At 48.3% G+C, this 24,584-nt stretch overlaps 1 protein-coding gene and 1 long non-coding RNA gene across 3 annotated transcripts in view; both read right to left on the minus strand.

Annotated features, from left to right (window-relative positions):
* PGPEP1L (pyroglutamyl-peptidase I like) overlaps positions 1 to 14,767 on the minus strand; it is a 45,001-nt gene extending 30,234 nt beyond the window's left edge. Inside the window, exons 1-2 of the mRNA XM_055364103.2 lie at positions 14,513 to 14,767; positions 10,743 to 10,805 (exon numbers count right to left, since the gene is read on the minus strand). The gene's annotated coding sequence lies outside the window, so the exon portion shown is untranslated. The remainder of the gene's footprint in view (positions 1 to 10,742; positions 10,806 to 14,512) is intronic.
* Positions 1 to 24,584, minus strand: part of LOC129527219 (uncharacterized) — a 145,420-nt gene that overhangs the window by 38,900 nt on the left and 81,936 nt on the right. The gene's annotated exons all lie outside the window — the stretch shown is intronic.

A 24,584-nucleotide genomic window follows, 5' to 3' on the forward strand; every position in this document is an offset into this window, starting at 1 on the left:
GAGAAATGAAAACCTATTTTCATACAGAATTGTATACAAAAACGTTCATAGAAGCTTTATTTGTAATAGACCAAAGCTGGAAACTACCCAAATGTTCTTCAGTGGGTTAACAGTCAAACAAATCACGGTTCACCCATCTCACGGAATACACTCAGCAGTGGAAAAAAGAAGTAGAAACATCAAAACGGCCATCAACTGATGAATGGCAAACAAAATGTGGTATAATCCACACAATGAAATATTATTTGTCAATAAAAAGGAATGAAGTACTGATACATGCTACTGAGAGGTGACAGCATGCTGGGCAGTCCTTGCGCACTCTCAGCCTCTCCTCTGCCTGGGCTCCCACTTTGGTGACACTTGAGGAGCCCTTCAGCCCACCACTGCACTGTGGGAGCCCCTTTCTGGGCAGGCCAAGGCCAGAGCCAGCTCTCTCAGCTTGCAGGGAGGCATGGAGGGAGAGGCGCGGGCAGGAACCGGGGCTGCGTGCAGTGCTTGCGGGCCAGCGCGAATTCCGGGTGGGCGTGGGCTCCGCGGGCCCCGCACTGGGAGCGGCCGGCCAGCCCCGCCGGCCCCAGGCAGTGAGGGGCTTAGCATCTGGGCCAGTAGCTGCTGTGCTCAATTTCTCCCTGGGCCTTATCTGCCTTCCTGCCGGGCAGGGCTCAGGACCTGCAGCCTGCCATGCTGGAGCTCCCCCTCCTCCGTGGGCTCCTGTGCCAACGAGCTTCCCCAATGAGCTGGCCCCCTGCTCCAGGGCGCCCAGTCCCATCGACCACCCCAAGGGCTGAGGAGTGCGGGCGCACGGCGCAGGACTGGCAGGCAGCTCCACCTGCGGCCCCAGTGCGGGATCCACGGGGTGAAGCCAGCTGGGCTCCTGAATCTGGTGGGAACTTGGAGAACCTTTATGTCTAGCTAAGGGATTGTAAATACACCAGTCAGCCACTCTGTATCTAGCTTAAGTTTGTAAACACACCAATCAGCACCCTGTGTCTAGCTCAGGATTTGTGAATGCACCAATCGACACTGTATCTAGCTACTCTGGTGGGGACTTGGAGAACCTTTGTGTCCACACTCTGTATCTAACTAATCTAGTGGGGAACTTTTGTGTCTAACTCAGGGATTATAAACACACCAATCAGCACCCTGTCAAAATGGACCAATCAGTTCTTTGTAAAATGGACCAATCAGCAGGATGTGGGTGAGGCCAGATAAGAGGAAAAAAAACAGGCTGCCTGAGCCAACAGTGGCAACCCACTCGGGTCCCCTTCCACACTGTGGAAGCTTTGTTCTTTCGCTCTTTGCAATCAATCTTGCTGCTGCTCACTCTTTGGGTCCACACTGCCTTTATGAGCTGTAACACTCACTGCAAAGGTCTGCAGCTTCACTCCTGAAACCAGCGAGACCACGAACCCACTGGGAGAAATGAACAACTCCAGACGCGCTGCCTTAAGAGCTGTAACACTCACCGCGAAGGTCTGCAGCTTCACTCCTGAGCCAGCGAGACCATGAACCCACCAGAAGGAAGAAACTCTGAACACATCCAAACACCAGAAGGAATAAACTCTGGACACACCGCCTTTAAGAACTGTAACACTCACCACGAGGGTCCACGGCTTCATTCTTGAAGTCAGTGAGACCAACAACCCACCAATTCTGGACACACTACCACGTGGCTCAACCTTGAAAACATGCTAAATGAAAGAAGCCAGAGGCAAAGGACCACATGTAAAATGATTCCATTTATATGAAATGTCAGAAGAGGCACATCTATAGGGACAAAGTATATTAGTGGTTGCCAGAAGCTGGGTATGTGTGTTGTGGGGGGAAGTGAGTGGTGAAAGCTAAGGGGTGTGGGGTTTCTTTTTGGGGTGCTGAAAATGCTCTAAAATTGACTGTAGTGATGAATATGTAACTCTGTGACTATACTGAGCCACTGAATGTTACTCGCTTTAAATGAGTAAATGGTATAGCATGTGGATTATATCTCAATGAAGTAGTTTAAAAACTTTTTATAATGAAGGGACTATTGATACACACAACCTGGATGAACCTTAAATTACACCAAGTGAAAAAGAACCAATCTCAAAAGGACATGTACTGCATGATTTCATTCATATAATATTTGTGTTTTTTACTTTATTTTTGCTTGTTTGCTTTTTGAGTCAGAGTCTCACCCTGTCACCTAGGCTGGAGTGCAGTGGTGCCATCTCAGCTCACTGCAGCCTCCGCCTCCTGGGTTCAAGCAATTCTCCTGCCTCAGCCTCCTAAGTAGCTGGGATTACAGGTGCCCATCACCATGCCCAGCTAATTTTTGTATTTTTAGTAGAGATGGGGTTTCACTATGTTGGCCAGGCTGGTCTCGAACTCCTGCCCTAAGTGATCCACCCCTCTGGGCCTCTCAAAGTGCTGGGATTATAGGCATAAGCCATCGCACCTGGCCCTATTTTTCTTTATTTTCAGACAGGATCTCACTCTGTCATGCAGGCTGGAGTGTAGTACCATGATCATAGCTTACTGCAGCTTCCACCTCCTGGGCTCAAGTGATCCTTCCACCTCAGCCTCCCGAGTAGCTGGGACCACAGGTGCATGCCACCATGTCCGATTAATTTTTTGTATTTTTGCCAGGTTGCCCAGGCTGCCCTCGAACTCCCGGTCTCAGGTGATCCACCCATCTCAACCTCCCAAAGTGCTGGGATTACGGGTGTGAGTCATTGTACCCAGCCTACATAAAATATTTGTAAAATAAAATGATTATACAGATGGAGAACAGACTAATGGTTGCCAGGTGTTTGAGATGGGAGGAAGGGGGTGGGTGTGGCTGTAAAGAGCTAGCACGAGTGAGCTTTGTGGTGATGGTACTGCTAAGTATCTTGATTGTGGTGGTGGTGATAGGAAGCTACACTAGCTGAAATTACACACATGCACGCACACATACTGCATGCACAAATTCTGAATTATATCAATGTCAATATTCTGGCTTTTATATTGAAAATATGTCAATATCAGGAGAGGCTGGGTAAAGGGTACAGGGAACCTCTCTGTACACTTCTTGGCAAATTCCTAATATTTATTTCAAAATAAAAAGTTTTAAAGTGTGTGGCCTCCTGTGTGGGAGACTAGCCAGTGCCAGATATGCCTGCGATGGAGTCAGGTGCTCCATTAAGTGGGCGGCAGATACAAGTGGAATTCTCTAACTCAGCTTTATCCCGGAGTACAGCTGAGGTTTTCAGTTCCACCTGATTCCTGTGACATATTTCTCAAGTCATTCAAATTCTTTGATGAGGAAAGGGCTGTGACTAAATGTCAGTCTCTGAAAACCCAGCTGCCTGGACCTCAGACCTTTAGACTAGGAACCAGTTCCGGAGAGAAACTTGAATTATGCCTTTGCAATGCCTGAACATCTGGGTCTGGACCCACAAACAGGGTTGGCTCATGAGGGAGTAAAAACTTTCTCAGGGAATGAAAAAGTTTTGGACAGAACATCGCAAAAAGCCCATGGTGTCCTCTGATTTGACCAAATCGTTCAGAATAAATAAGACTTTAGCTGCCCCTGGAAACAGCAAGAAAAAAAAAAGGGGGGGGGAGGGGGTAGTTATAGAAAATGGTGAGATTAAGAAAAAGAAAAGCACTGAGAAGCCAGGTACCTCCTGGGATAATAAAAATGCAGCAACACACACAAAAACCACATTCTGCTTTAGAATCATATTTGTATCAGCAAATATGACATCTATCTGTTTTAAATTAGAAAAATCAACTCTACAAGCGAAGGTTTGAAGCTCTTGTGTTGCAAGTTCAAACCTCACTTTAAACTTGGTCGGCCCCCAGTGGAACTTGCAAAAGGAGCTGGAGAAATCTTAGAATTCTGAGAGGCCCATGGGAGGGATGCATGTTTTCTCACTCTTGTGGTTATTGTTGGTGCCAATCTGAACACTTTGATCTGGAAGCAATTTGTCGGAGCCCTGGTTCTCCCACCATCTGTCTACATGCCAATTGTCTTGAGGAGATTTACACACGAAGCAAATCCAATTAAATGAAGAGACTGCCCCTGGCAGCTCTAAGCATTTCTAACACAGGAAGGCCACGCTCTGGAATCCAGCGGGCATTCCCAAATCATGGCTGATTATCAGGTATTTCATCAAACAATTTCCAGTTTGCCAGCAAACCATAGGCTGACAAGACAAAGGCACCGGTCAGTGTGATTCTAAGATGGTGCTTCAGTGTTCATATTTCATTCACAACAAGCATTGCATGCATTAGAGTACAGTTTCCTTAGGAATTCAAGAGTAATTTGAACCATTCAATCTCCAGAACCAAAATAACACAAATAAGAGCAAGGGAGATAAAAGGTTTCCCAAAGAACTTTTTCTCAGAAGGTCGATAGGAGTTAGAATTATAGTCTGAAAAGATTAAGTGACACAACTTTCAATTTCCTATTCATCCAGGAAACTCTGCCTCTTCATCCAACACAATTCAGAAAACTTAAAACTAGCCAAATGTGTCTAACTGAAAATGAAGGCTGGATACGATAGCTCATGCCTGTAATCCCTGCATTTTGGGAGGCCAAGGCAGGAGGATCACTTCAGCCCGGGAGTTAGAGACCAGTCTGGGGAATACAGAAAACCGTTTCTACTAAAAACTAAAAAACTGTGGGGTGTGGTGGTGAGTGCCTGTTGCCCTAGCTACTCCAGAGGCTGAGGTGGGAGGATTACTTGAGCTCAGGAGTTCGAGGCTGCGGTGAGCAGCCTCTGAGTCACTGCACTCCAGCCTGGACAACAGAGAGAGACTGTCTCAGAAAAATTAAAAATATAAAAATAAAAATAGGGCCGGGCACAGCAGTTCATGCCTGTAGTCCCAGCACTTTGGGAGGCTGAGGCGGGCAGATCACAAAGTCAAGAGATCGAAACCATCCTGGCCAACATGGTGAAACCCCATCTCTACTAAAAATATAAAAATTAGCTGAGCATGGTGGTGAGCGCCTGTAATCCCAGCTACTCGGGAGGCTGAGGCAGGAGAATCGCTTGAACCCGGGAGGCAGAGGCTGCAGTGAGCTGAGCTTACGCCACTGCACTCTAGCCTAGCGACAAAACAAGACTCTGTCTCAAAAAAAAAAAAAAAATTAATAAGAATAAAGAGCTTTGTGAAGATCAGGCCCCCAGGGACCAGCTGGGATGCTGACTTGGTGAGGCAAGCGTGGGTGGGGGTGACACTCTGGATGTGCTGGTGTTTGCAGGAGTGAGCAGCCACCATTCCTTCCAAGTTGACCTTCTGGGGCTCAGGGTCTCCAGCTAGTGGCTCTCGGGGGGTGCTTCAGAGCTCCCTGAAAAATGGAAGTTCTTACTCTGGGAGTGGGGACTGTGTGTTCCTTTGCGGGTGGCTGTTGTAGATGGGTTTGCAAGCCTTGTGAGGGCCCTGTGGTTTCTGGGCATATAGATCCCTCTTCCTTGCTATGAGCCTGCACCCCCAAGGGATACCTCATGTGCCTCAGGCCCCACCCAGGGAAAGCAGGTACCAGCCTCAGCTTCCTCCCTGCTGGGTTGAAAGGCAAGGTCTGAGCCTAAGCCACCAGTGGCACCTTCATGCCCGCCACTCGAGTGTTATTCGAAGCGAATGAGCCACAGAAGCAAAAATTCCTGTGTTCCTGTTTATTAATAGGGCACAGCAGCAAGTTCGTTTCCATCTGGAATTATTAGCACCACCAGTTGACACTTTTTTTTTTTTTTTTTGCTCAGGGAACTATTTAAGACCCAGGATCAGGCCAGTGCGCATTCCAGGGGCAGGCTAAAAGCAGCAACCAATAGGAGAGAAAAAAGTTACATAGTCTTACCAGTCACCACCACGCAGCTGGGCTGGGAATCCATGAAGACGAAGTGGGAGCTCACGCTGCGCTTCCCTGGGTCAGGCAGCGGCCCAGCGGCCGGGCTCTGTGCGCTCTGAGCTCCGGGAACCTTCTCTGCCTGGCCGCGCGCTCGCCGGGGACCGCTGTGGAGCGGGAGCCCAAACCCTCCTGGTCGCCCGGCTTCCGTAGTGTTCTGGGCCCCGAAAGGCCAAGGATCTAGGGGAGGGTGATAAGGCAATGCCCCTTGAAAGCAGAACGATCTAGCTCAGGACAGCGGGTTGGAGCGCCAGCAGGGACTTTCTGGACATTTGAGTCCGGGTCACTTTGTTGTTCAGGATGGTTCAAAGGTGAGCTAAGGGTTTGGCTACCAGCTGTCCCGGTTTGCCAGGGACAGAGGGGTGTCTGGGACGGAACACCACATGGTGCTCAAAGATGTACCGTCCTAGGAACTGTGGGCTACTCCACAAGTCGTTTACTTAGATCTTATTTTTTCCTCTTTAGTAATCCCCGCTCCCTGCCAGAGCCCCTCATTGTGTTTGGCCATTATGATTTGGTAAAATTTGATTGCTCTGAAAACTAATTCCATAAAATATGTGAGATGTGAGCAGAAAAAAAAGAAAGAGAAAACCATAGATGAATCTTATGGCGCCTGCCTTTAAAATATTGATTGCAAGCACCGCTGCCCAGGAGCTGGGGGTCCTCAGGCAAGTTAACCTCTGTGCTCAGGTTTCCTGTCTTGAGAAACGAGGATCACAGCACCGGATCCTGTATGGATTCTTTCTGTGCCCCAGGCACTGTCCCCAGCTTCATCAGCCCTGAGGAACAGAGGCTTGCCACCTAGCTAGCGTCTGTGCAGGCTTGCTAGCTCTGTACTCACCACCCTGCGTTCTACCCGCAAAAAGTGCTTGCTTGACACTGTGCTGGACTCCTTAAACATGCCACTGACAGTGAGCCACAGCCGTGGCATGCCACCTGGCTCTGCAAACAGTCCTCCTCTTTTTAATTGTGTCAGAATAACTGAAAAAGGCTAACATCTGAGGCTATTTCCTCTACTGAAGAAGCTGTTTTACAGTATCTTGATCTTTCAGAAAATTCTATTCAAAAACAAAACAAAGTTTTGGCCAGGTGCACTGGCTCACGCCTTTAACTTCAGCATTTTGAGAGGCCAAGGTAGGAGGATAGCCTGAGGCCAGGAGTTCAAGATCAACCTGGGCAACATGGCAAGACTGCATCAATTATTTTTTTCAAAACGTGGTATATGCCCATAGTCCTGGCTTCTCAGGGAGGCTGAAGCGGGAGGATCACTTGAGCCGTCAGTCATAACTGCACCTCTGCACTCCACCCTGGGTGACAGAGTGAGACCCTGTCTCTAAAAGTATTCTTAAACTTTTTTTTAAACTGAAAATACTTTTTTCCTAAAGCTGTATAATAAGAGGAAGAAGACCCATGATTCTTTGTCCCCATCCAGGTCTGGGGAGGAGAAGCTCCCTTCAGGGAAGCAGGCAGAGCCTCTCAAGTACCCTGCTCTAGAGAGCTCAGTGTGACAGCAGGACCACGTGGCTCCATCTGCCGAATTGTCCTCCTGATATAAAGCACTCCCTTTTAATTGGGACTACCCCCGCGGATTAGACCCCACTTGATGGCTTTCTGGGATTCTGAACCAGGAACAATTCCCTTTAATTGGCTCCTGGTGTGGGCTGCAGGCCTCTTTACAGCCAACAGGTGGGAAGCGCCATTTGCTCCCACTGGTGTCCCACTCCCTGCCCTGAGATGCTAGGCCCACCTTGCCATGAGTGGGATGCAGAGGATTTTGTACTTTGCCTCATTCCACAGAAGTTACCCAGTTTCTCATATACCCTGGAGGCACTTGTAGACTTGGTCTCTACCTCCTCTGGTGAGCAGCTCTCCTGGCTCCTATCACTTACCTAGTTCCATCATGGTGTGTCCGGAATCGGCGGATTCTTGGTCTCACTGACTTCAAGAACGAAGTCGCGGACCCCGGCGGTGAGTGTTACAGTTTTTAAAGGCAGCGTGTCCCGAGTTTGTTCCTTCTGATGCTCGGATGTGTTCAGAGTTTCTTCCTTCTGGCAGATTCGTGGTCTCGCTGACTTCAGGAGTGAAGCTACAGACCTTCACCATGAGTACTACAGCTCTTAAGGTGGCTCGTCTGGAGTTATTCATTTCTCCTGGTGGGTCCGTGGTCTGGCTAGCTTCAAGAATGAAGCTGCAGACCTTTACGGTGAGTGTTACAGCTCATAAAGGCAGTGTGGGCCCAAACAATAAACAGCAGCAACGTTTATTACAAACAAGCAAAAGAACAAACCTTCCACAGCACAGGATGGGACTGCAGCAGCTTGCTACTGCTACCTGGCGCAGCCTGCTTTTATTCTCTTATCTGGCCCCACCCACATCCTGCTGATTGGTCCATTTTACAGAGAGCCGATTGGTCTGTTTTACAGAGAGCTGATTGGTCCGTTTTGACAGGGTGCTGATCGGTGCGTTTACAATCCTGGAGCTGGACACAAAAGTTCTCCACATCCCCACTAGATTAGCTAGATACAGAGTGTGGACACAAAGGTTCTCCAAGTCCCCACCAGAGTAGCTAGATACAAAGCGTCGATTGGTGCATTCACAAACCCTGAGCTAGACACAGGGTGCTGATTGGTGTGTTTACAAACCTTGAGCTAGATACAGAGTGCCCATTGGTGTATTTACAATCCCTTAGTTAAACATAAAGGTTCTCCAAGTCCCTACCTGACTCAGAAGCCCAGCTGGCTTCACCCAGTGGATCCCGCCGCACGGCTGCAGGTGGAGATGCCTGCCAGTCCTGTGCCGTGCGCCTGCACTCCTCAGCCGTTGGGTGGTCGATGGGACTGGGTGCTGTGGAGCAGGGGGCGGCACTCGTGGGGGAGACTCAGGCCGCGCAGGAGCCCATGGTGAGGGGGAGGAGGCTCAGGCATGGCGGCCTGCAGGTCCCGAGCCGTGCCTCGCGGGGAGGCAGCTAAGGCCCTAGCACAACAGCTGCCGGCCCAGGTGCTAAGCCCCTCACTGCCCGCGGCCGGCGGGGCCGGCTGGCTGCTTGGAGTGCGGGGCCCGCCGAGCCCACGCCCACCCGGAACTCGCGCTGGCCCGCAAGCGCGGCGTGCAGCCCCGGTTCCCGCCCGTGTCTCTCTCTCCACACCTCCCCGCAAGCTGAGGGAGCCGGCTCCGGCCTTGGCCAGCCCAGGAAGGGGCTCCCACAGTGCAGCGGCGGGCTGAAGGGCTCCTCAAGTGCCGCTAAAGTGGGAGCCCAGGCAGAGGAGGCGCCGAGAGTGAGTGACGGCTGCGAGGCCTACCAGCATGCTGTCACCTCTCAGTGGGGGCTTGGCTTCCCCTGCACAGTTAAAGGAAGAGATTGGACCATTAAGAAATGCCCACTTCTTCTTCTTTTTTTTTTTTTAGATGTAGTCTCGCTCTGTTGCCCAGGCTGGAGTGCAGTGGCGCGATCTTGGCTCACTGCAACCTCCGCCTCCCAGGTTCAAGCAGTTCTCTCCCTTAGCCTCCGGAGTAGCTGGGATTACAGGCACCTGCCACCAGCCCTGGCTATTTTTTTGTATTTTTAGTAGAGACAGTTTGACCATCTTGGCCAGGCTGGTCTTGAACTCCTGACCTCGTGATCCACCTGCCTCGGCCTCCCAAAGTGCTGTGATTACAGGCGTGAGCCACCGCGCCCGTCCAGAAATGCCCACATTTGTAAAGTTGGTTGCTGCTAGGGTCCAACTCTGCTATCAACATTCACCTATGAGGTCTGGGAATGGGAACTTGTGTTTAAGGAGACTCCTTAAGTGCAAAGACTGCCCATCTTTAACCATACTACTTTTCTGATAACAAAGCTGAAATTTTCATCTTTTTTTTTTTTATTTGACAGGAGCTATTCTTATTTTAACTAAACTGGAATGTGTCCTGGAGTTTTCACTTTCCCATAATTCACTTATTTTTTTCTGTTCTAAAGTTTTCTCTAATTTTGAAATTAATAGAAAAAACAACAGACATAAAATATTTTACTTAGTCACAGTGATATGTCTATTTTTGTATTCATTCACCTCCCCTCTCCCCACACAAGAAACCCCCAGCACATTTCTACTTTCTGGAATGAAAATAGCTCCGAGAAGCATGGATTTTGAGGTTCAACATCTGCACTTTTATTTCTTTTTCCATTGTAAAAACAAATGGTCTCTAATAATTGATGTCAAACAGTCTTCAGGCTGATGAAATACAGTAAGCCTGAGAACGAATAAGGCAACTAAATGGAGCTGTTTTATTTAACAGAGAGCACAGTGATCTTCCTTATGAGCGGGATTCCCGAGAGGAAAATGTTTGTAATCAGATTTGACTCTAGGATTAAGAGGGCAAGGTGCGACCCTCTTAGTGAACCGGAAAGTAAGCAACAGTACACAAGTGTTCTCACCAGGGACAACAAATGGGAGTTGCCAAGATTACAAGATCCCAAGACCTAAACTATTTCACGTGCTGAACTAAACTCAGAACTTTGTGGGATTTGTTTTAAATTTCTCATTGGCAAGTGGTGACTTCCTGCTCTCGCAAGAAAAATGATTAAAGGGGTTTGTTTACTGTCTCTGACACAAACAGCTCTTACAACACATTTTGTACACTTGACATAAATGAAATTTAATCAGACTGGTCAAATTCCTTTGGGAGGTGGGGAGAAAATAAATCAATCAGCAAGAAGCACTTGTGATTTCCAAAATAATGATAACATAAGTCTTTCTCCATGTCAAACATCACTGTTTCCAGATAAGCGACTTAGCTCTACTATAAAACACAACCCACAGCCAAATTGCTTCTTGTCAAAGCACTAAGGGATCCTCCAATAATGTCACTCTACCAAGGCAGATTCAGAACTCACCCTCTTCTATACCTCTGCCTCTGCAGCTTTGTACCCCAGCAGCGGCCAGCCAGCACACGATTTCTGAAAAGGGCCATAAAATAAATGAATAAATGTAGTAGGCTTTTTTTTTTTTTTTTTTTTTGAGACAGGGTCTCACTCTGTGGCCCAAGCTGGAGTGCAGTGGTGCAATCTCGGTTCACTGCAACCTCCGCCTCCCGGTTCAAGCAATTCTCATGCCTCAGCCTCCTGAGTAGCTGGGATTACAGGTGTGCACCACCACACCCGGCTAATTTTAGTAGCGCCTGTAGTCCCAGCTAATCGGGAGGCTGAGGCAGGAGAATGGCGTGAACCTGGGAGGCAGAGCTTGCAGTGAGCCGAAATCGCATGCTGCACTCCAGCCTGGACGACAGAGTGAGACTCCATCTCAAAAAATAAAATAAAATAAATAAATAAAATAAAATTCCTGGTAGTTTTCTGTGATATATCACAAGGTGATATTTCTGTTACATTTTGTAGGAGAAGGATTTATCTTTATTTTTCTTCTGTCTTATATTTTTCCCTTAGACTTTTGCTAAGCCTTGATCACTTTTTTTTTAGGGACTACAGCTCCTTGACTGCAAAGTAACAACTGTTGCAAAAGGAAGTTTTCTACTTGTTAAAATCCAGTAGCTTGTTACCCCTATTGTTTAAATACTGGATTTTTCTTTCAAATTTCTCAAATATCTTAGGAATGACTGGAACATTTGTGTTCTTAACACTGAGGAAATTCCTGTGTAGACAAATGAGGCCAGATGGAGGGTGCAGCAGAGAGCTTAATATCCTCTTGGAATGGAAGGGGGGGGCCATACTAAAACATGCACCAGGCCTTCGAGAGGCCGCTATTTTCCGGTATACACATGTAAGAGGCATGTTTCTTTTTTCCTTGATTGGGGCCAAGGGTAACTTTCGTGTCAGAAGTGAGTGCTAAGTGGCTGAGTAGGTTTGAGGAAGGCTTAGCGATCCAGCTTATTTATAGACAATCCGATTATAATATTTATGATCATTGATTTTTAAAAATTACTGGACCTCTTAAAAATGGTTGGATATGAGACTGGTATATACTGAAGCTAACAGCTTTCTCTTTTTAAAGAGATACTGTTTCTCTCTGACGACACACAGGCTGGAGTGCAGTGGCACTGTCAGAGCTCACTGCATCCTCAAACTCCTGAGCTCAAGCGATCTTCTCACCTCAGCCTTCTGTGTAGCTGGGACCACAGGTGTGTGCCACCATGCTTGGCTAATTTTTTAATTGTTTCTTTTTTGTAGAGATGGAGTCTTGCTATGTTGCTCAGGCTGGTCTTGAACTCTTGGCCTTAAGCAATCCTCCTGCCTTGGCCTCCCAAAGTGTTGGGATTACAGGTGGGAGCCACCTCTCGGGGCCTAAGAGTTTTCTTATATATCAGCAATAACTAATTCTAATGTAATTGGAGAAAAGAGCCCGTCCACAAGGCCCTTCAAATATCAGAAATCTCTAGGAATAAACCTGGCAAGAAATGTATGAGATCCTTTTGTGGAAAACTGTGGAACTGGCGGGGTGCGGCGGCTCATGCTAGTAACCCCAGCACTTTGGGAGGCCGAGGCAGGTGGATCACCTGAGGTCAGGAGTTCCAGACAAGCCTGGCCAACATGGTGAAACCCTGTTCTCTACTAAAAATACAAAAATTAGCTGGGCGTGGTGGCTCACGCTAGTAACCCCAGCACTTTGGGAGGCCAACGCAGGTGGATCACCTGAGGTCAGGAGTTCCAGACAAGCCTGGCCAACATGGTGAAACCCCGTCTCTACTAAAAATACAAAAATTAGCCAGGCGTAGTGGTTCATGCCTGTAATCCTAGCTACTTAGGAGGCTGAGGCAGGAGAATCACTTGAATCCAGGAGGAGGAGGTTGCAGTGAGCTGAGATCGCACCATTGCACTCCAGCCTGGGCAACAAGAGTGAAACTCTGTCTCAAAAAAAAAAAAAAGAAAAAAGAAAAAAGAAAAGAAAACTGTGGGACTTTAAGAAAAAAACATAGAAGACTCGAATAAAACAAAGGATGCCATGTTCTGTAACGGGAAGATTTGAAACTTTAAAAATGTTAATGCAAACCGATGTTAAAGACTAGATGCAACTGGCTTGCCTTCCCAGATATCCAAATATATGTTAAAAGCTAGGGCAATTAAAATAGTGCAGTGTTGTTGTAGAAATAGGAAAACTGTCAATAAAACAGCTAGAATGTATATGAGAATTTAATATATGGTTAAAGAGATAATTCAAATTAGTAGCAGAAAGAATATACCATTTAATGGTGTGGGAACCATGATATACAATCAGATCCGTTCCTTATGCCATATAGGTCAGTAAATTCTGATTGGATTAAAATTCAAATCTGAAAATCAAGACAGTAAAAGTACTGGAGGTAAATTTAGAAGAATTATTTTCTAGTTTTGGAGTAGTTTAAAGTTACTCATGTGAGACACAAAACTCAGAAACTAAAAGGAAAAAAGGAGGTATTTGACTAATACTGACTTTGGATATAGGAGTTGAATGAGAAGCAGGGAACTTTTCAGTTCATTATTCTTTATATATACTGTATACACACACACACACACACACACACACACATACATATTTTAAAGGAACTGTTCAAGCTCTATACATGTAATTTTTTTTTTGTTTTTTTTTTGTTTTTTTTTGAGACAGAGTCTTGCTCTGTCACCCACGCTGGAGTGCAGTGGCGCGATCTCGGCTCACTGCAAGCTCCACCTCCCGGGTTCACGCCATTCTCCTGCCTCAGCCTCCCGAGTAGCTGGGACTACAGGCGCCCGCCACCACGCCCGGCCAATTTTTTGTATTTTTAGTAGAGACGGGGTTTCACCGTGTTAGCCAGGATGGTCTCTATCTCCTGACCTGGTGATCCACCCGCCTGTGCCTCCCACAGTGCTGGGATTACAGGCGTGAGCCACTGCGCCCGGCCCTATACATGTAATTTTTTAAAAACAAGAGAACTTTTAAAAATGTGACAAAAACGTACATCAAAAAATGTATACTTCTTCATACCTTGAAGAAATATATTTTACATTTTTACAGCAGACATTAATGAACCTTTAGTCCTGTGTGTCTGTGGCTGACTGCCACAATTACTACTTGAGACCGTCACTATGACAGTTATTACTGTTACTACTTGAGATCGTCACTGTGACAGTTACTACTTGAGACAGTCATTACAAGACTGAACGAAGGGACAAACGTAGAAATGATAAAAAAAAAAAGCTGTTTTAAAGGAAGGGGAAACAGGGAAGAAGGGAGCTCCCTGCTTCTAGTGAGCAAAGGCAACCCCCCGAGCTTCCACAGCCCTTCGCATTCATTGGGAGAATGAGCAGGGAGGAGGCGGTAAGGCTGGTCAGCTGTCTGATTATCACACGTTCTCATTACTAACAGCCTTCAGTTGTGTCTAATCATAAACACTTGCACCTGAGTGGTGACTGCCCTCAGCAGTCCTTCTGGGCGGCAGACAGTTTGTCAGTTTGCCAACATCCTGCTCTCATGAGAAAGTTTGCTGCTTACTCACGTGGCCTCCAGTGTTAATACTGAGTTGATCACGACCCTCAATCTTTCGGCCCCTAAGAGCCGCAGAGGGGTGGGGAGGTGCCAGCCTGCTGAGGCCTTTGGGTTCCTAGGCTGCTGGCATTTTAAAACCACCACTGCATTCCACCTCCCCTTGGATAACACCCAGAAACAGGTCAAGAAGAAATACAGGAGAAAAAATTACCTGCTGTTGATTATTTCTATTTTAAATGAATACTAGCTGAACATTTACTAAATGACATTGTTAGGTATCAGCAAAAGCGGCCTGTAATAATAGTTGGGTGAGGACAGGGAAAGACTTTGAAATGGGCAGAAAAGATGACGGGATGTCCTGCAGGTTCAGTTGCTTTGGCCTATTTTTCAACTGTCTAAATTTTCGCCGCCAAAGTCGCCAAAACCGCCTCCGCCGCAGCCTCCTCAAAAGCCGCCGCCGCCGCCGCTGCCGCCAAAGCCTCCTCCGCCTCCTCCTCCTCCTCCTCCTCCTTCTCCCTCTCTCTCCTCCCTCACCTCCTCCTTCCTTCTAGTAAGCTTACTGGAGTGAAACTTGAACGTTTTCAAAAAAAGATTAACGCAAATGATTCTTGTCCAAAGAAACAGAAATAATAGAAGTGTGAAGGGGCGTGGGAGGGGTTGAGATGTGCCGCGTTCAGGCCCGGGGCGCTGGCGAGGGTGGGCGTGTGAGTGGCGGGTTGGGGCGTAAACGGTGTCTTCTCCCCACAAATGAAAGAGAAATAGTAGATTCTCCTGGGGGTGGCGAATCAGGTGGGAAGGTGGAGCCAACGCTCTTTGCAAACTCTCTGGGGAGCCAGGGGTCGGTAGCTGGGAAGACTGTTGGGTGGTGACCCTGGGGGAGGGGAAGGGGCCGGGGAGCGGGGAATGGGGACAGCCCCTGGGGAGGAATGGGAGAGGGAGGAGGACACCAGGGGCACTGGGACAGCCTCCGGGGCGGGGCGCGGCGCCTCCCGAGCCCGAGGATGGAGGCTGAGGCCGCCCGTGCAGCTGCAGGTAAGGGGAGCCGCTCTGGCCCGGCCCAGGGCCGCCCGCCTCCCTCCCCGCGCACCGCGACAGCTCCTCCCCGCGTCTCGGGTTTCAATGGCTCGACCTGCCTGAAAGCCCCGGGCCCCCGCGCTGCAAGAGGATCCCGTAAACAGCGCGCGGCGGCCAGGGAAACTTTCCCCGGAGCCGGCGCCGGGGTGCGGCGAGCCGCGCACCTGTTGTTGCCCCGGGACTGAACTGCAGCGGCGGACCGGCGGGCGGGGGGCCTGGACGTCGAGTGCGGGGCCGGCCGGGCTCCCGCACTCACCCTCGGGAGCGTTTAAGTCCCTCCCGGGAAGAAGGGGGAGGAAATGCTCCGGGGGGCCAGAAGAGGCACTGCCAGCATCAATTCCACGCGTGCCCCGGCCTCGGCGCCCGGCCTCGGTCACGGCTTCTCTCGGAGGTCCCCCGGGGACACCGGGCGCCGGGACTGACCTGGGCTTGCTTCCCAGGCGCGGGAGCGTGGGGAAGTCCCTGCCTTCCCAGGGTCTCCGCTGTCTTGTCTGTGAAATGGGAACCGCGCAGTGGGGGAGAATTCTTTACGGCCGCTCGGGTTACTGCCAGCGCCCCTTCCGCCCCCACCACCTTCCCTGGGCCGGGACGCCTCGGCTGTGGTCGGGGGCGCAGAGGTGGAGCGGGTCGGGGTCGCCGGAGCCCGGGCTTCGTGCCATTTCTGGCCCTGGAGCGCGCGCGTCCCCGAGCCTGTCGCTGCCCGGGCCCCAGGGGGTGCCATGCTTGGCCCTATCTCCAGAAAACCAGGCAGAGCGGGTGCACCTTCTGAATCTGAAAGCACGTGAAACAAAACACCCCAAAGCCCACCAGCCCCTGAAGTGCTCGGATAGGAGCAAGAGTAGCGCCCTTGGATGCTGAGAAAGTGCCTCTTTACCTCCTGCCCCTTCCCTTCTCCTTGTGGGGACATGTGGCAGGGCCGGGTGTGAGAATGAGACCCGTTTCCCGAGGGAAGGAGGGCGCGGTGACCGGCTGTTCCGGCCCCCTACACGTCCAGTCCGACCCGTTAGGCGCCCTGGCCGCAGGTGGCCCGCCCTCCCCAGCAGCAGCTCAGCCGCAGACTGGCCACTTTCTCCTGCCACACGTGTCGGTAGGGAACAAAAAATCTCATAAAGGCTCCTCTGCCTTTTCTTGGAAGGCAACTTTAGCGGCGAATTACGCTCTTTTATGACTTGCTCTAAAAGCTGTGACTTAGAGTTGCTTTTCTACTGATTTTAGGCGAGTTAAGGAGGGAAGGTAGCTATTAGCCAATTGTATGGATTAGTTACATTTTTCGTGGACGTTTTAGTTGGCCTAGAGATTGAGAAAGGGTTTTTTGTTTATTTGTGTGTTTGTTTTGAGACAGAGTCTCTGTCACCCAGGCTGGAGTGCAAAGACGCAATCTCATCTCACTGAAACCTCCGCCCCGCCCCCACCCCCTCCCGGGTTGAAGCAATTCTCCTGCCTGAGCCCCTCGAGTAGCTGCTTCTACAGGCGCCCGGCACCATGCCCGGCTAATTTTTGTATTTTTAGTCGAAACGGGGTTTCACCTTGTTGGCCAGGCTGGTTTCGAACTCCTGACCTCAAGTGATCTGCCCGCCTAGGCCTCGCAAAGTGCTGGGATTATGGGCGTGAGCCACCATGCCCGGCCGAGAAAGGTTTTTTGTCTTTCGTTTTGGAAGGGGAGATACTATTTCTTTTTTGATTGTTTTCTCTGTGCTTCTTTCTAGAAAGTTGGGTTTCACGGTTGTGGATGGCAAGTACTGTTTCCAGTTTACACGTTGGAGAACTAGGACGAGGAAAAAAAGTGATTTGCTCTTTGAATCTCATCTTCCTCATCTACAAAATAGAGGAGATTTTGCCCACTTAGGGGCTTATTGTAGAGCAGTATTACACCGAGGTGCTCCCAGAAGCTCCTCCCTGCCCCTAGGCCTGTGAGTGATTTCATGAGTCAGAGGGTTCCTTCCAAGGATTGCTTTAGAGATCTGTCTTACTCTACCCAGTCTCCTTGCCTTTTAATGGGAAAAGTAATGGTAATTTCATCTGCTGGAAAAGTATAGTTGGCTTAAAACAGTTAAAGGATTTTCCTGTATTTATTTCAACTTTTGCTGTGGCTTTGATGGTTACTGATGGCCAAGATGACACACGGCAGTTGCACATTAATCATTTCAACATGTGCTACGTCCTAATGGACTGGAGTTTTACATAGCTGAACCATTGCCTGAACTTTGGTAGCCTCTTTCCAAAAAGAGCTTGAGCAAATCATGTCTACTTGGGAATCTGATTTCCTGTAGCAAGGAAGCAGGAAACTAAGAATTAGGCTTTCCTGTAAGGCTGTATCCCAGGTCCCGCGGCGCTCTAGTGCTGAAACACAGCGAGAAGGCGCACGACATCCCCTGGGAGCTGTGCTCCATCTGCATAGGGCTCCTCACTGTTGGTGTGTCTGGTTTCCAGGAGGCAGGTGTGCTGTCTGAAGAGGCTTTGGAGGTACCCCAAATAATTCAGGTCTTGACCTGCCCCAGGGCCACACACATGCATATGCTCTCTCTGTCTGTCTCTCTCTCTCTCTGTCTCTGGATTTCTCAGAGTGTGTATGTGTTTTTAATTTCCCCGATGTTGCAGACCTTCTTAGGTTCCACCAGACCATCTGTTGCTGTCATTTCAGCTTGGAGTGCAGTGGAAAGAAAAAAGAAAGACACAGCCCGATTCTGTTACCACCCTCATCCTTTACCTTGGCCTTCCAACATCTATAAGAACTTAACCTGCCTTGTAAGGATTAGATGAGACTGTGTGCATAAGAACCGACCGCCAGGCCCGTGGCAAAACTGAGAGTAGATTGTGGAGAAAGCCATTTGTTCTGACCTCCTCCCTTCTGTTTACATACAAAACCGAAGCCTTTGTGAGAATTGTCTATGTTATGACCTTCATTTAGGAAGTCAGTTAAGTGTTTGAATTTGGAAAAGTTGGATGTTCTGACAATTTGCACTGGTAATAAAGCAGAGAGGGGCCAGTGCGGTGGCTCAAGCCTGTAATCCCAGCACTTTGAGAGGCCAAAGTGGATGGATCACCTGACGTTAAGAGCTCGAGACCAGCCTGGACAACATGGCGAAATCCTGTCTCTACTAAAAATACAAAAATTAACCGGGCTTGGTGGCGGGTACCTGTAATCCCAGCTACTTGGGAGGCTGAGGCAGGAGAATCACTTGAACCTGGGAGGCAGAGGTTGCAGTGAGCCGAGATGGCACCACTGCACTCTAGCCTGGGTGACAGAGCAAGACTCTGTCTCAAAAAAAAAAAAAAAAAAACAAAAAAACAGGGCTAGTAGACTAGAAAGATAGCAGGTGAGGAGGAAAATTGAGGGTGACTCAGAAGCCTGGGTTTGGGGATGGGGAACAGGGACAGTGGTGACACCCATAGAGGAACTGGCTCTCAGCAGGGGAAATGGTGCAATAGAGACATAGTGATTTCAGAGTGTTTCAGGACATATACCTCTCATTGCAGATACGAAGAATTGGGCAAAAACTCTAACTCCCGAGCTTAGGGGGAATTTAAGTGCTAATTCTAGAAAAGCCAGTGCCTGCACCTGAGCTCTGAGGGACCCCCTGTTACTTAGTGGAGAGCGAGCAGAGCAGATGGAACCCCGGGAAAGGCTGTCTCATCCTTTGGAGCATGAGAGGAGAAGAGGAGCTGAGGACAGGGGCAGAAAGCTCAGAGAGTGACAAGTGCTGAGGACCTGGTTTTGAGACAAGGCCCCAAAGGAGGAGAGACCAAAAAGGAAAGAGGCCAGGGGCGGGCCTGATGCTGAGGGAGACTGAGACATGTGCAGGTTTGGAGAAGCCCAGAAAAAGGATCAGGGAGGGGAGAGTTGGTATATCTCGGGACATTGAACAGGGTGGGGCACAGCTGCCATTTCCAAAGGGTTTGCGGGGATAAGAAAAAGGAGGAGGCTGAGCTTGAAGTGATGTTAAGCATTAGGGAAGGTGGCTTTTCCTTTGTGTTTTTGGGTGGGGGAGGCTTGAATACATTTTTAGTAAACTAACCTTTAGGAACAGTTTACTATATGCCACGTATGGTGCTAAGCCCTTTCCTACATTACCTTAAATGATTTTAACAATAAATAGTAAACATGGATCCAAAAGTTCCCCCTTATCCAGGGGAATATGTTCCAAGACTCCCAGTGGGTGCCTGAAACCGAGGACAGGACTGAACCCTGTATATACTAGGCACGAATTTCTCTTTCCTTCTTCACAGACAGCTTCATGGATAGAAGTTTGTTTTTACTGCAGATCTTAGCAAGTTCAGTATAGGATTTTTTCTTTCTTTCTTCCCTTACTAAATTGAGAACTTTCACCTTTTCGCTTAAAGAAAACACTTTACTAGCTGGGCATGGTGGCTCATGCCTGTAATCCCAGCACTTTGGGAGCCCGAGGTGGGCAGATCGCTTGAGCCCAGGAGTTCAAAACCAGCCTGGGCAACATGGCGAAACCCTGTCTCTACAAAAAAATGCAAAAATTGGCCAGGTGTGGTGGTACACACCTGTAGTCCCAGCTACTTGGGAGGCTGAGGTGGGAGAATCACCTGAGCCCAGGGAGGTTGAGGCTGCAGTGATCTGTGATGGTGCCACGGCACTCCAGCCTGGACGACGGAGACTTTGTCTCAAAAAAAAAAAAAAAAAATATATATATATATATATACATATACATATATATACACACATATATGAAGGAAGGAAGGAAAGCAAGCAAGCATCACTTCACAGCATCTCTTTGGCATTTCTGAATTGCCAGCATCCCTACTTTTACGCTTTGGGGCAGTGATTAAGTAAAATAAGAATTACTTGAACACAAGCACTGTGACGCCAGGACAATTAATCTGATCATCGAGATGGCTCCTCACTGACTAATAGACAAGGAGCATTGACAGCGTGGCTCCATTGGACAAAGGGATGATTCATGCCTCCGGTTGGACAGATCCAGATGCCTCGAGATTTCATCATGCTACTCAGAACAACATGCAATCAAAAACTTTCAAACTGTTCATTTCTAGAATTTTCCATTTAATATTTTCAGACTATGGCGGTCTGCAAATAATTGAAGCCTCAGAAAGCAAAACTGAGGATAAGGGGGGACTACTGTATTGTTATGATTCTCATTTCACTGGTGAGGAAGCTGAGGCACAGAGATGAAGTAACTTGCCTAAGGTCACCTGGATAGTAAGTGGCAGTGTGGCCATGGGGTTGGTGGCGGTTTGACTCCCAGAGAAAGGAATCTGTCATGAGGGTGAGATTCAAAGTGGATGCTCCCTCCCCTCCAAAAAGTGGGGGTCCTCTCCAAAAAAGTGGAGGCCCAGAAAGTAAATAATTTATGATTCAGCTTCTAAGGGGACTCCTTCAGAGATGACCTCATGTAGACATAAAATTTTAAAAAACCAGAGGCGGGTGGATCACTTGAGGCCAAGAGTTCGAGACCAGTCTGGCCAACATGGTGAAACCCCATCTCTACCAAAAAAATACAAAATATAGCCGGGCACAGTGGCTCATACCTGTAATCTCACCTACTCGGGAGGCTGAGGCACGAGAATTGCTTGAACCTGGGAAGTGGAGGTTGTAGTGAGGCAAGATTGCACCACTGCACTCCAGCCTGGGTGACAGAGTGAGACCCCATCTCAAAAAATAACAAAAAAACTCTCCCAAACCAAATAGTCGTCAGCCATTTTGGATCTTCTCTAGTCCATGGTGTGTAAGTGTCTCTGTAGGGGAACGTGGACCCAGCACGTCTGGGATTTCAGTTCTTGGGGAGCAGGGTCTCACTGGGGACCATGGGCAGGGACTGGGCTGGATATTTGGGCTCATAACACTGCCACAGACTATTCCCATTCCTTCATCAGTGTGAAAGGAAAGGATGAGGTGGCCTCTGAAAGTCTACCTGGCCATGGAGGTTGTCAGTTACTTCTCACCCAAGCAGATAGTACAGTCTGTGAGGGCAGTACCCGCGCTGATCCTCCAGCCCTAGTGCCCTGCCTGTACCTGGCACACAGCAGGCACTCCGTGAGCGTGGAATGGAGGAAACATTTCCTGTTAGATGCTGCAAAGACCCTCGTAGGTTCTGTGGTTGTAGGAAAGTTTGCTAGGAGGGGTTTTTTTTGTGATTGGGTGTATCGACGAGCTGGCTTGCCACCACCTGGCCAGGGCTCTGGGCAGCCCATCCCCTAGAATGTCTTTCCAGGGGTCCTGTTCTTCTTGGGAGGGCTGGGTCCACAGTGAGTTCCCCTGATGGCCAAGGCGTCTGTATTTCCATCTTCTGTCGTGATTCCTTGCCATGTAGTGGCATCTACACTAGAGATGGCTCTTATCACCCCCTTTCTACACATCAGGGGTTGTAGGATATCTGTATGAAATGGGATCTCCACAGCATAAGATGGCTGGTGTCCTGTCCCTCTCCACATGGGTCCTGCCATGGCCTGGCAGGACAGAGTGAATGACCAGACTTGGATAGGGTGGTGGCAGGGCAGTGGATGCTGAGTGTTGTCGTTTTGAACTTTGAAGCCCTAGTCTGGCGGCCAGCTGACCGGCCTTTGCTGGGCTCCTGACATTGGCTGGCTGCTGGTTCCTCTGGTATTCAGATTTACAGCTCAGCCCTGGGAAATTCAGAGGACTGTAGAAAATGGCTGTTTTGTGGTATAGAAAGAAACTTTAGGGAAAAATGTAAATGCTTGGTCAGATGCCCCGGGGGTCACATGACTTTTAAAGTCAGGGTTGCTGGAAGGCTGGGGAGCAGTTGCAGGTCAGTGACACCTGCTGGACCTGAAGGTCTGGGACTTTGGCACACAACAGTGGCGGTTTAGAAATGCCATGCCTTCTAGTGTGCCCACCTGTGGTTGTTGGTTTGCTTTTCCTAGGCCAGCAGTCAGCAGGCTTGGGCAGAGGTGGGGCACACAGGCTGCGTGAATCCAAAGGCCACTGTTGAAATCCAGGCATGTCCCTCCACCCACCACTGCTCTTCTCCCTGTCTTTCTTTCCTGTCCCATTCTCTGATCCACTCTGTGCCTTCTCACTTCAAACCTTTTGCATTCTATATCCCCAGGCAATGGCTTCATTTCCCTCCTAAGAGGAACCTGCTCAAACCAATGCCTATTAACTCTCAAGGCACAGAAAACTTTCCATGCTTCTTTGCTCTTCCAAAGCAGGGCAGCCACAGAACCACCAGGAACTGCCCTGAGGCTGAGGCCTGGGAGTGCCTGGGGAGGGCAAGAGGGGAACTCCTTGTGATGTGTGTGTGTGTGTGTATATGTGTGTGTGGAGGAGAGGCTCCCATGGCCCAAACCCTCATAGACCACTTGGTTTCCTTTACTTGCAGAAATTAAGATAAATGTGTTTTTTTTGGAAACCGAGTCTGTAACCACAATTGGTAAATTCCATTAACATAGAGAAAGCTGCATTCATTTCTTCATTGCATTTTGCAACGAAGTTGATTTTGCGGAGTCTTCATTGCATAAAGCCCCTCCCAATACTGCCCCCCGTCCAGCTGTATTCTATTAGATGGGTACTTAGCAGATTATTTTTGGTGTGTGCATGTATGTGGCAGAGTTGTATAATATTCAAACAGCGAATTATGGTTGGTTATTCATTTTGACCTTTATGTTTCCGAACAAGTGATTTGTGTGATACACGTATACTGCCCACATTTGACCTGCTGGAACATCTTGAAAAAAAATTTTTTAAGCTATGCAGGAGGAAAGATATTGCTTTGTTTTTTCATAATATATGAATACTAAATTAAAATATTATTAAAATATTTAAAAATACTTGGGGTAAAAAAAAATCTCCCCTCCAAAAGAAAAGTCTAGTTATTTGTTGATGAATGTCTGCTTTTAAGAATAACACTTAAACACGGTTATTGGCAGATCATCTTCTCTTCATTTCTTGCCTTCTTTTATTTGTTTATTTATTTGACGGAGTCTTGCTCTGTCACCCAGGCTGGAGTGCAGTGGTGCAATCTTGGCTCACTGCAACCTCTGCCTCCCGGGTTTAAGTGATTCTTGTGCCTCAACCTCCCAAGCAGCTGGGATTACAGGTGCCCACCATGATGCCCAGCTAATACTTGTATTTTTAGTAGAGACAGAGTTTCACCATGTTGGCCAGGCTGGTCTTGAACTCTTGACCTCAAGCGATCCTCCTGCCTTGGCTTCCCAAAATGCTGGGATTACAGGCGTGAGCCACGGCGCCCTGCCTGTTTCTTGCCTTTTTAATAAGTTGAGATTCCCTTCGCCTTTGCCCCAGTCCCATTTTTTTCTCTCTCCTTTGAAATTTAATATCTATGTTTCTATTCTTTTAGAAGCTAACTTAGAAATCTTAATATGCATGTTTCACTTTATTTTGAAATCAATGATTTTTAAAGCTTTTTCTGGAAAAATATAATGTTCTTAGAATGCTTATACTCCAATTACTCCTTCTCACCTTGTGTACTACTGTTTGTAGCACCTTAGTTCTGTTATGACTTTTTTAGCTCCTCAGATTAGATGCTTGTGTTCTGTATTCTCAGCATTTTAACTTAGATTTATTCACATGTTCATTTTGTTGTTGCTCCCATTTCTTCTTGACTGTCACCTCTTTTTTGTTGTTGTTGTTCGTTTAAATTCTTTTTTTTTTTTTTTTTTTCTGAGAGTCTCGCTCTGTCACCCAGGCTGGAGTACAGTGACGTGATCCCGGCTCACTGCAACCTCCGCCTCCAGGGTTCAAGCAATTGTCTGCCTCAGCCTCCCTAGTAGCTGGAATTACAGGCACGCACCACCATGCCTGGCTAATTTTTGTATTTTTAGTAGAGACGGGGTTTCACCATGTTGGCCAGGCTGGTCTTGAACTCCTGACCTCGTGATCCACCTGCCTCAGCCTCCCAAAGTACTGGGATTACAGGCATGAGCCACCGCACCTGGCCTTAAATTCTTTTTTCTTTATTTTTGTCTGACCAAGTTAACCCAAAGAACCCATCTTTGAGCTCTGAGATTGTTTCCTCAGCTTGGTCATCTGCTGTTAATACTTCTGAGTGTATTATGAAATTCTTGCCGTGAGCTTTTTTTTTTTTTTCAGCTCAATCAGTTTAGTTTGGTTTTCTTTCTTTCTTTCCTTTCTTTCTTCCTTTCTTGATGGAGTCTTACTCTGTAGCCCAGGCTGGAATGCAGTGGTGCAACCTCGGCTCACTGCAACCTCCATCTCCTGGGTTCAAGCGATTCTCTCG

Source organism: Gorilla gorilla, chromosome 16 (assembly GCF_029281585.2).
Source record: "Gorilla gorilla gorilla isolate KB3781 chromosome 16, NHGRI_mGorGor1-v2.1_pri, whole genome shotgun sequence".
NCBI lineage: Eukaryota > Metazoa > Chordata > Mammalia > Primates > Hominidae > Gorilla > Gorilla gorilla.